The sequence below is a fragment of the Nerophis ophidion genome, linkage group LG03 (assembly GCF_033978795.1).
Source record: "Nerophis ophidion isolate RoL-2023_Sa linkage group LG03, RoL_Noph_v1.0, whole genome shotgun sequence".
NCBI lineage: Eukaryota > Metazoa > Chordata > Actinopteri > Syngnathiformes > Syngnathidae > Nerophis > Nerophis ophidion.
This window is the reverse complement of record NC_084613.1, coordinates 58541680-58554802: the sequence shown is the minus strand read 5'-3', so window position 1 is coordinate 58554802 and position 13123 is coordinate 58541680.

The following is a 13123-nucleotide window of genomic DNA, read 5'->3' as shown; positions in this document are numbered from 1 at the left end:
CACATCAAGAAGACCATCCCAGACACACTGGACCCTCTACAGTTTGCCTACCGGCAGAACCGGTCCACTGAGGATGCAGTCAACACCGTCATGCACACCACCCTCACCCACTTAGAGGGCAAGGACACCTATGCCAGGCTATTATTCATCGACTACAGCTCTGCTTTTAACACGGTCATCCCACAAAAAGTCACTGCTAAACTCCTCACTGTTGGTCTGACACCAACTGTCTGTGACTGGGTCCTGAACTTTCTCACGAACCGGCCCCAGTCAGTCAGAATCGGCAACCAGACATCAGGCACAAAAGTTCTAAGCATAGGGACCCCTCAAGGCTGCATGCTGAGCCCCTTACTGTACACCCTCTTCACACACGACTGTGTGGCCTCCCAGAAAGACACCAGTATCATCAAGTTTGCAGATGATACTACGGTCTTCGGACTGATCACCGGGGGAGCTGAGGCAGCGTACAGAAGGTAGGTAGCGGAACTGGTGGCCTGGTGTCAGGATAATAATCTCTCCTTGAACACATACAAGATCAAGGAGATGATTATTGACCCACAGAGAAGGAGTGCACAGTATACACCTTTGTACATAGGGGGGACAAAGGTGGACAGGGTGAAAACCTTTAAATTCCTTGGGACCCGCATCAGCGAGGACCTCACCTGGGATCACAACACCCAACAAACAATAAAGAAAGCCCAGGAGCGACTGTACTTCCTAAGAAGGCTGAGAAAATTTGGTATGCCACCAAAAATTCTCAGCAACTTCTATAGAAGTACGGTTGAGAGTGTCCTTATCAGCTCAATCCCGGTCTGGTATGGAAACTGCACTGCTAAGGACAGGAAGGCACTACAGCAAGTGATTAAAACTGCTCAGTACATATCAGGAGCAGCCTTCCCCTCACTACAGGACAAGTACTCTACCAGGGCCACCAGGACAGCACACAACTTCATAAAGGACAGTACACACCCCCAGCACAGTCTTTTCAGCCTCCTACCATCAGGCAGACAATACAGGAGCCTGAAATCCAGGACTACAAGACTGACAAACAGTTTCTACCCACAGGCCATCAGGCTTGTGAATGCTAACTTGTAAAGGCTAGCTGCCCCCCCCCCCCCGTCTTTACTTTCGTCTTTTTGAACAAAAGACAGCTACCTTGACCACCCTGAACTTTGAAACATCACTGTAGCCCCTTTTCACTTTTGATCACTAAAGACACTTTAACTGCTGCTGTGACCCAAGGTCACCTCCATATTTATACTGTTGACTGTCAATCAGAATGTGCAATAATGTTATGTTACTTACTGTGCCTTGTATATACTTTTTTTATTCCTATTTTTAGCTAAGTACCGTGTGACTTGTTGAAGGGGGGACTAGCAAAGTAAGATTCTCATTGCACATCAAACTGTCTGTTTAACTGTGCATATGACAATAAACAATCTTGAATCTTGAATGGTAAATGAGTTGTACTTGGATAGCGCTTTTTTACCCCTTTTTAAGGAGCCCAAAGCGCTTTGACAGTATTTCCACATTCGCCCATTCACACACACATTCACACACATATGTACTGAAATGCAATCTGAATCAGTGTAGGCAGCATAGGTTGTTGTAGTGTAAGCACAGGGCAGCAGCTGGGACTGCTGTGCGAGTCAACTGTGGAAAGGGTTCATGGCATCACCCTCTGCTTGTTGAAGACGTTAACTGCAGTGTGATATGTGCTTTCATGTTTCCAAAACGTCTGAAAAAGTAACTTGGTCGCTAGTTGCTTTTTGAGAAAATAAAGTCGGTAAAAGGTAAGTCGCCAGATTTAATGAAAAGGTTGCCAGTAGGCAACGCCGAGGCGGATATACTTGGTGGGATTGTGGCCTGAGGGTTCAAGTTTGAATAAATGTTGTCAAATTTTGCACTAAACTAAATTATTGATCCATTTTTGTCCAAAACATGCATGTAATTATATGAAAGAGTACAAAAATAATAGAGCTCCCATTGGCCCTGCTGTAGGCAGATTTTTCTAATTTACCGTATTTTTCGGACTATAAGTCGCAGTTTTTTTCATAGTTTGGCCGGAGGTGCGACTTATACTCGGGAGCGACTTATGTGTGAAATTATTAACACGTTACCGTAAAATTTCAAATATTATTATTTAGCTCAGTCACGTAAGAGACTAGACATATAAGATTTTATCCGATTTAGCAATTGGGAGTGATAGATTGTTTGGTAAACGTATAGCATGTTCTGTATGTTATAGTTATTTGAATGACCTTTACCATGATATGTTACGTTAACATACCAGGCACCTTCTCCATTGGTTATTTATGCGTCATATAACGTACACTTATTCAGCCTGTTGTTCAATCTTCTTTATTTATTTTAAATTGCCTTTCAAATGTCTATTCTTGGTGTTGGGTTTTATCAAAAAAATTTCCCCAAAAAATGCGACTTAAACTCCAGTGCGACTTATACCCCCAATCGACTTATACTCCGAAAAATACGGTAATATTTAGAATGCATTAAAAAAAATACAATTGTCGCCATTTGTCTTTCATAGTGAGTGTGAACGATAGGCAAAATTTCCAAAAAAGTGCAGTTCCCCTTTAAAGTTGTCAGTGACACTCCATTTGTGTTATTAGCCTCAACCTGAGTGAACAGATTGCTAATGCTAACAAGCTAACGCTAAAGTCGATGTGTTCGTGTTGTCAGCTTGAGATAAATATTGACATTTATTCTTTATATATTGTTATTCACAGCTGAAATCACCTGACCCACTTCCATTTTTCCTCATGTCTTTCATGGTGATTGTGAACGATGGGCAAAATTCCTAAATAAATGCAGTGCCCCTTTAACTTGGGAGAGAAGTAAGTACCTAAGACCCCAGTGTATAGCAGGTGTATTGGAAGAATGTTCCGAGATGATGGCCTCGTCTTCCGCGGATTCACCTTCCGCAGATCAAACTTTTTCCACCAAGAAGTCGCATATCGAAAGCATGCGGCCGCCACTTTGATAGTTTTTTATGAAATGCTAAAAACAGTAATTTATTTGTACAACTTTGTGTTAACTTTGTTGGTGGCAAAGTGTATAATTTTCGGTTTTAGTTACAAGTATCAACATTTCAGTTGGTGCTTGTAATGGCTCACACTACTCCCGCCTCTCATTCTGCTGCGCTCTGCTGTGGTCGCGCCTCCGCGTGGCTGCAAGGAATCAGCAATCAACACACCTGCCAGTGATGCGAGACCTGCCTTCATAAGAAAGCGTGTCTTGACATCCAGTGCCAGAACGTAGCTACTCATACTCGTACAGTAAGCCCATTACGTCTCCAGCCTTCTCTCATGTGCATATTCTGTCTCTCTGTTCCCTCCCCGTCGTGGTCATTTTGTCCCGTGTTGTCTCATTATCCGGCTTCCTGTCGTCCTTCCTCGTTGTCGAGCTGTGTTTCTCGACTTCCCGGATCCCCTCTGGATTTCCTCTTGACTCTCTGGATATCGACCTCACGCCTGCCTACTGACCACGACACCTCGCTCCAGACTTCAAAGCCCGCCTTTCCCTCTTTGGACCTCCGCCTCAATATCAACACGCACCTTCAACCACTCACATATAATTCCCACTCATAGTCTCACTTCATTTATTTGGATTACGCACACACCTCACTCACATTTCCTGCTGCTAATAAATACGCTGACAGCTCACTGCCGTCTCCTTCTCCTGCTGTACCGTCACAGTTCTCATTACATCATGTGTTTTTCCTCTTTTTAAACATTTTTACTGTTGTTTTTTGTTTGATTTCATGATGCAGGCTGCAAATGGTGTACAAATTGCAGCCTGGATAGTCAAGTTTGATCTTATCGGAACTCTGCCGGAGGACCTCATTAAATCATACAATATGGGGGATCCCATAGTAGGGTTGAATAATTTTGTTTGGCCCGCCACAGGCTGGCTTACCAAATCTAAAACACATACTTACTTCTTTCAAGCTCACAAAATCATTAATAGTATTTCTGCAAGGCTGACTATGTTGCTAACTATCCATGTAATTTGCATAAATTAAACACATTTCATTATTTACATTTAAGCTATTTGTGTTTCATGCTTAAAATCAATGTGTTTGGAACGCAACCCTTTGGCACATTTTGCTTTGGCCTAATCGCTACCCTGTTTGTTTATCTAAGTGTTTTAGCCTTTTGGCGGTGGAACAACTCCCATATGAGATCTGTTTATTAGTGGGAATCCCCTCTAGCTAGTACTGTCCTGGCGTTTGTTGGTGTGATAGTTTACTATGAAATGTACATTGACTAAGCAGCTTAATGGTGTCATTGAGGGTCTAATTTCCAATAGACCTGTCCTCCCTCTCTGCAACACCTCTTCCAGTGTGCAAGATGTCACAGAGACAAAAGAAAATAGTTTTTTTCCCCATTACCGTTTCAGTCTAAGAGGTCATTTGCAACTCACTCAAAGTTAAAATTGTTAACCCTCCTAAAAGATATATAAGAAGAACATGACGGGCTCGCATCTGTTACCTTAAGTGGTTTAAAAGGGACCAATGATGATTTTATTCTACAACTAAAACATTATTTTCTGGTCTTGTATTGGTGTAAATATTGCATCAATTTTGCAACACTGACATATTTTTGACCCGCCTTTTGAGTATGTCTGTATATGTTTCATAGTTGTGGGTGTTCCATTATATCAGTGGCCACCAATATTTTCGAGCCCAAGATCCCTGGTCTCAGCCTGTTGGCGTGATCCCAAAATGCAGAGACCATAGGCAAAGTACCAATGAGAAGGTCCCTAAATTATGGACATCAAAAGATATGTCAATGAACCAGATTCGCAAGGAATGCGACTTGGGAGATAAACCTTCCTGATTCTTGATCAGAGGTAGGCGAGTCCCCTGATTACTAATCAAGACCAGAAGTGGAGAACAGCACTCATAAAAAGTAGTGAAGTCACTGCAAAACAAATTCAAAACAGGAAGTGGAGGCATAATACGCACACTAGACTGAAAGAAACACCAAACAGGAAAAACAACACAAGAATTGTAACAAATAAGAAAAATCAGATTTGAGCATAAAAATCCTTAGTCAGCGGCAACTCTGATTATTACACATTATGCTGGGTGTATTCATGCATTTATAATTCTGCACCGATATTACAGTTTTTTTGTTACAAACATTATTTTAACAGATGCTGGCCCAATGCCCCAGTGCCTTTGATAAGTGCAACATTGTCAAACACATCAGCACTGGGCCAAGTTCCAGCAGCCTCCAACAACCATAAATATTAAAGGGTGAACAAACAGCTTTTCCAAACAGGGAGAACAAGGTGAACAAAAGAAAACAGCTGATTTGTTGCCACTGTTCATACTTACAGTTTGGAAAATAACTAATTATTTGATCCCTCGGTTTGTATTTCTATTTCTTATTCTGTACTGTTCCTTTCTTTCGTAAGGAGTGAAATGTACAAAACCAGCAGGGATTCTAATAATTATTTTCAACTCTAACTCTGCAGCATCAGCACATAACGACAGCTGCTGGTGTGCTGACACTGTTGAATTGAAAGTCTTCTTTCAACATTGTGCCCACATAAAATGTGTCAAAATATACACCTTAAAACCCTAAAAATGGGTGAATAAATACAACCTCTTCTCAATTAATCTTTGTTTTTGAGGAATATTTTCCTATTTCACTGCACTATCCTGTCTCTATTGGACTGGTATCCAACCCGCAATACTTGGCAATCTTGGGGTCACAGGGCCAGATCACACTAGCAGTCTATTTGCTTTCAGTTCGACACAAGCCTTACAGCTCATCTCTTGCTCAGCTTATTCCGCTGCAATGTTTGACTTCTCTCTGCTCATTTGCAGGGCCAGAAATAAGTATAAATATCACGGTGGGCATTGTAAAAAAATGTGTTTGGCTAAGGATTTTATTCACTAGATAAATATTTGACCATCTTCTTTCAACCATCAGAAACATGAATTTAGAATTACTCGCAAGACCATAAATCTCATGTTGTCACAGGCACCGATGAATGTATAATGTTTTAGTGGACTTACGAAAACCTTCCATTTAAATGATATATTATCGTATCGGAAAGATCAAAACATCAATACAATAATTAATAATACTTATAACTCCAAATGTGTGAATGTGAGTGTGAGTGGTTGAGATGTTCAGTTCAGTTCAGTTCAGTTTCAGTTTATTTCGAACATGCATGCGATACAATGTAATGCATCACATATTTCCAGTTGTTTCATTACAGCATGTCCGAAAAGGAGTAGGAAGAAGCAGAGCTTGTTTAATTATATCCCTTTTCATACCATGGCAATTTTAGCCCATTTATTTGTTCTCTGTTTGTAACCGAAAAGTAAATAAATGAATAATATACAGTACCATAAGTAGGTAATCACATCTTAATTAGATATATAATCATTTTAGTTTTATTAAGATTCAAAGATTTGTTTTTGACAAACCATCTTTTTAATTTGTTTATTTCTTCTGTATTAGCTTCTGTGTGTTCTCTCTTGATCAAAACACAACTTATACTAACTTAAAGTTCTTTGTAACTCTACGCATGTCGTTTGTATAAAGATGGCACAGTTTTGGTCCCAGTATTGATCCCTGGGGTACGCCACAATATATTTTCAGCTCTGTAGATGTGTCTTCACGTATTACTTCCTGTTGGTTAAGTAGCTTCTTACCCCGTTAAAGTTTACCATTCTATGCAAGCATCAGTGGGGTTAATATCAACTTTAATTGCCTTTGATTGCAGATAGTTGACTACTTGCTGCGTCCATGTCATCTGGTTCTGCTCTGGTGTTGATTGCTCTTGCGTAGGATGGAAGATTAATGCGTAGTCCTGCAGTGATGATGTCATTCTGTCGAATAAACTGATCCACTTCCTCTTTTTACTACTTACGTATTAAATACTACACGGTCTAGCTCCATCCTATCTTGCTGATTGCATTGTACCATATGTCCCGGCAAGAAATATGCGTTCAAAGAACTCCGGCTTATTAGTGATTCACAGAGCCCAAAAAAAGTTTGCGGGCTATAGAGCGTTTTCTATTCGGGCTCTAGTACTCTGGAATGCCCTCCCGGTAACAGTTAGAGATGCTACCTCAGTAGAAGCATTTAAGTCCAATCTTAAAACTAATTTCTATAATCTAGCCTTTGAATAGACCCCCCTTTTAGACCAGTTGATATGCCATTTATTTTATTTTCTGCTCTTCCCCCCTGTCCCTTATAGAGAGGGAGGGGGGAACAGGTTCGGCGGCCACGGATAAAGGACCGCTCGCCTGTGCATCGGTTGGGGACATATATGCGTTGCTGACCTGTCTCCGCTTAGGATGAGCCCCTGCTGGCCTCACTATGGACTAGACTCTCACTATTATCTTACATCCACTATGGACTGGACTTTCGCAATATCAAGCCAGATCCACTCGACGTCCATTGCACCGTTCACCCTGGGGTGTGGGGGTGGGTGGGTATTCACCCACATCTGCGCTCCTTTCCAAGGTTTCTCTTTGTCATCCCACTGGATTGAGTTTTTCCTTGCCCTGATGTGGGATCTGAACCGAGGATGTCGTTGTGGCTTGTGTAGCCCTTTGAGACACTTGTGATCTAGGGCTATATATATATAAACATTGATTGACATTGATTGATTTTATGTTTTCCAAAGAAGTGATAATACCCCATATTGGTGGTAACTTGCTTTTGTGTCAATGCAGCCATCTCCTCCCTGAAGTTCTTCAAATCAGTGTTATTTAGTTGCAACTGTTGGCGCAATGCTTCTATCTCCATTTTAATGTTCTCCAATACACTGCTGTTGTCCCAATGGGTGTTGTCTTGCTCCTTGTCATTCGACTGTTGGTATAATGTTGCATTCTCCTGTTTCACTTTCTCCACCTCCCGTTTTAATGCTTGGTTGTCTTCACAGACAATCTTCATTTCTTCTCTGAACTTTCTAAATTCCTTTTATCATTATCAAGATTCTTTTCTGTCTGCAACATCTTTTTGTGCACCGTTGATCATCTGTTCCTGGAGATTGTTGACATTGTTTTGTGTGATAGTTACATTGTTTTGTAGAGTTCCTACTAACTCTTTCAAGTCCAGTTCCACCACCAGACAAGCTGTATTGCCCCGTTAACGACATCTTGTCATGCTCATGTTTGCTCGGCTGATGGTGCTGTTAGCTTCTGAATTGATGTTTTCAATCAATGTCAATCAATGTTTATTTATATAGCCTTAAATCACAAATGTCTCAAAGGACTGCACAAACCACTACGACATCCCCGGAAGAACCCACAGAAGGGCAAGGAAAACTCACACCCAGTGGGACGACAGTGACAATGATGATTATGAGAACCTTGGAGAGGACCTCAAATGTGGGCAACCCCCCCCCCCCGAGAGGACCTCAAATGTGGGCAACCCCCCCCCCCCCCCACCCCCCCCCCACCCCCCCAGGGGACCGAAAGCAATCGATGGCGAGCGGGTCTAACATGATACTGTAAAAGTTCAATCCATAGTGGCTCCAACACAGCCGCGAGAGTTCAGTTCAAAGCGGATCCAAGACAGCAGCGAGAGTCCCTTCCACAGGAAACCATCCCAAGTGGAGTCGGATCAGCATCGTAGAGATGTCCCCAACCGATACACAGGCGAGCGGTCCTTCCTGGGTCCCGACAATCGGTCCATCCTGGGTCCCGACTCTGGACAGCCAGTACTTCATCCACGGTCATCGGACCGGACCCCCTCCACAAGGGAGGGGGGGACAGAGGAGAAAAAAAAAGAAGCAGCAGATCAACTGGTCTAAAAAGGAGGTCTATTTAAAGGCCAGAGTATACAAATGAGTTTTAAGGTGAGACTTTTCTGTTTGTTTATTCTTTCACCGGTCAGGGTTCTGTCAGCCTTTCTTGTAGATTGCTTTTGTGATCAGAAGTGTTTAAAATTTGTCCAAGTCCTTCGTTTTTTTTTTTTTAAATCTTTGGGTTGCTAGGCAACGGCTTTGAGTTAGTATTTGGCCAGTCAGCGCCCGGCTTTTCGGCACCTTTAGTTCGCTTATTTTACTGAATATGTGCCTCCCACCGGGTAGAGTTGAAGTCGAAAATGTTAGCAAGCTGACCTGTTGCTGTGATCACAATCAGTCGTCACATGGTGTGGTTGGTGACGAACCCCAAGATGCAGAGAAGGCAGGCTTGGTGCAGGAAATCATATTTTAATGTTCAAAAATTAAGGCAAAAAACAAAACAGGACCCCGGAGACAGGAGACAGGACACCAGGAAAACAGGAACTTGAAGACAGCTAACAGCTATCCGGATTCAGCATACAGCTTACAGCCACAGCTACAATGACAAGTCGTATTGACAATACTCCAGCACCTGACTGGAGGACAAAGCAGGTTTAAATATCAGGCTGATTGACACCAGGTGTGGCCAGGCGCCAATCAGCCGCAGCTGAGGGGAAACAGCGCTCTGGGAGAAAAGCAGGAAATAACCGAAATACGAATGCTGACAGGAAACAAAGACAAACAAAGAGGAAAAACTAAAACATAACGAAACTGTCAGGGAAAAACCTGACAAAAACTGTAGTGTCGGGAGTGGAACGCTTCTAGTTTTCGTCCTAGTTTATGTGGTGACTTGTCCAGGGTATACACTACCTTCCGCCCGAGTGCAGCTGGTTTCTTGAATTTTTCGTTTTTTTGTATTTTAACAATTGTATTTGAAGTTCAAGTGTGCCTCCCGTACATTGGAAGGCACTTATTTTATTTTAGTGTGGTTAAATTAATTCATTTTCAGGTTGACCTATGACATCACACTAGCCATCTACGGAGCATTACAACTTGTTTTAAGTCATGTCCGCTGTAATATTGGCAAAGATTACAAATATTGCATCTCTAACTGCTATCCATCCATCCATCTTACTCTGCTTATCCGTGGTCGGGTCACAGGGGCAGCAGACTAAGCAGGAAACCCAAGACTTCCCTCTCCCCAGCCACTTAGTCCAGCTCTTCCCGTGGAATCCCGGGTTGTTCCCAGGCCAGCCGGGAGACTTAGTCTTCCCAACGTGTCCTGGGTCTTCCCCGTGGCCTTTTACCGGTTGGACGTTATGTTGATGTTAAATAGCAGAGAACATCAAGAAATGATCTTGGATTGTGCTACGAGCATGGCGCTATTACCAATAATGTATTGGGGTGGATCCAGGTCCAATGCAAAGAAAGACTGGTGGGAGAGTTTTTTTTTAAGGAATTTTCAGACAAAAGTCATGGAAACAAAACTTTTGAATGTCTCCAAGTTCATTCATAATCCTCTGTTGATTGATGGAAGGAGTTTTAAATCCGAAGGAAAAGGCTGTTTGTGCCTCGTCTGATACTGTTCAGGATGCAGCTTTCTATTGTTCTGTACTATCTTGTCATTTGTGTGGAAAGTTTATCGGTTTGAAGTGCACAAATGCAGTGTGAAAAGTTGTGTACGCTTTATTACTTGTCTGCTTCATTATCTTTCATCTCATTCGTATTTTGTTCAGGTGTCTGAATAAAGCCAGTGTTTTACATTTCCTTTGCTACCTTCTTAAATAAATGTCAGTTTATTTTCTTCTACCATCGATGCACTTCAAATGTTATGTTCTTTTTATTTGTGTAGCAAACAAACAGTGTTCTCTGTATTACAATTGTTGCTATGTTTTTATTGAATGGCATCTGCTTCCGGGTTGTATCCCGCGCATTGAGTCTGGTGTCATTATCATTGGCTAATTTCAACATTTTGGCTTCTCCTCATTTTGTTCCTTTTTGTTTTGTTTGTGTTTTTTGCAATGTGCCAAGGGCCAATGACAAACAAGTCATGGGACACAAATGGGCCCCTGTGCAAAAGCTAACTGTTTATGTCCACGAGAGTCTTAGTACTCTAGAACAGTGGTCCCCAACCTTTTTGTATCCGCGGACCGGTCAACACTTAATAATTTGTCCAGCGGCCCGGGGGGGAGGGGGGGGTGGGGGGGGGGATCCTTTTTTTTTTTTTCTTTGTAATGAAAAAGGGACGTTTTTGTCATGAAAAAGGGAGGTTTTTGTGGTTGGTGCACTAGTTGTAAGTGTATATTGTGCTTTTTATGTTGATTTAATAAAAAAAAAAAAAAATACAATTTCTTTTTTTTTTTTCAAATAAAAATGAATAAAAAATTATTTTGCGGCCCGGTACGAATTGGGCCATGGCCCGGGCCGTGGCCCGGTGGTTGGGGACCACTGCTCTAGAACAGTGGTTGTCAACCTTTTTTCAGTGAGGTACCCCCTGTGAACATTTTTTTAATTCAAGTACCCCCTAATCAGAACAAAGCATTTTTGGTTGGAAAAAAGAGATAAAGAAGTAAAATACAGCACTATGTAATCAGTTTCTGATTTTTTAAAATTGTTTAACACTGCAAAATATTGCTCATTTGTAGTGGTCTTTTATGAACTATTTGGAAAAAAAAAGATATAAAAATAATAATAAAATGTGATTCAATTATGAATAAATATTTCTACACATAGAAGTAATCATCAACTTAAAGTGCCCTCTTTGGGGATTGTAATTGAGATCCATCTGGATTTATGAACTTAATTCTAAACATTTCTTCACAAAAAAATAAATATTTTACATCAAGATTTATGGAACATGTCCACAAAAAATCTCGCTGTCAACACTGAATATTGCATTGTTGCATTTTTTTTCACAGTTTATGAACTTACATTCATATTTTGTTGAAGTGTTATTCAATAAATATGTTTATAAAGGATTTTTGAATTGTTGCTATTTTGAGAATATTTTTTTAAAATCTCACGTACCCCTTGGTATACCTTCAAATAACCCCGGGGGTACGAGTACCCCCATTGAGAACCACTGCTCCAGTATGTTTGTTTATTCTATGGTTACATAATGGACGCGAGTCACATGGTTGTCTTATGTCAACCACTTTTATTATCAAAGTAATAAAGTCAGCTGTTCACCTGGCGGGTTTTTCCTCTGTAATAAATAGGGAATAAAAGGGGAAGTACTTCTTTAGCTGCCCCTCTGTTTTATCAGATATTACTGTCTTTACACACGTCAACGACTACTTTTGTACATATAAATCAACACAAAATCCGTACTATTTGGCTTGTTAGCTTTCCGTCGCAGGCGAGCGATGAGGGTCGTGGTTGAGGGAAGAGTTTTTTAATGTTGGACGCGAGAAAATGTCTGATTTATTGCAAAAAATAGCCTTAATGCAATGTCGCAGCTCGGTAATTGTTGAGCATATCTTAAAGCGTGCGTTTTTGAGATGAGCGGGTGTCATGGGTGGCAGTGCTCGGGGGGGGGGGGGGGGACAGGTTGCCAAAGTTAGTTGGTAGAGGTGCCAGCTCATCCTAAACATAATAAGCGGTTATAAAAAAATAATTAATGATTTAACTAGACCAGGGTTCGGCAACCTAAAATGTTGAAAGAGCCATATTGGACCAAAATTACAAAAACAAATATGTCTGGAGCCCCAAAAAATTAAAAGCCATCTTACATATAGATAGTGCGTCATGAGATATACATTGAATTAAGAGGACTTAAAGGAAACCAAATGAGCTCAAATATAGTTACAAATGAGGAATGACGACGCAATATGTACATATAGCTAGCCTAAATAGCATGTTAGCATCGATTAGCTTGCAGTGACCAAATATGTCTGGTTATCACTTCACACAAGTCAATAACATCAACAAAACTCACCTTTGTGCAATCATGCACAACGTTAAAAGTTTGGTGGACAAAATGAGACAGAAAAAGATGTGGCATAAAACATGTCTTAGAAAGTCGGAAAAAGTTATGCAAGTAAACAAACTACGGAGAGTTTAAGGACCGCCAAAATTAGTAGGACAAAACGTCGCTTGCCAAATTCTCGAATCAGTGAAGCATGTTTATTAAAAAGAGTGTGCTTTATAACAATTAGGGAGGTTTGTGTCATGCTTGTCTTCCTGCAGAAACCACATTAAAACAAAAAATATGTATATATTTTATATTTTTCCCCCTCACCTTTTTTCATTTTTCATACATTTTTGAAAAAGCTCCAGAGAGCCACTAGGGCGGCGCTAAAGATGCGGCTCTAGATCAGCGGGTTGCCGACCCCCGAACTAGACT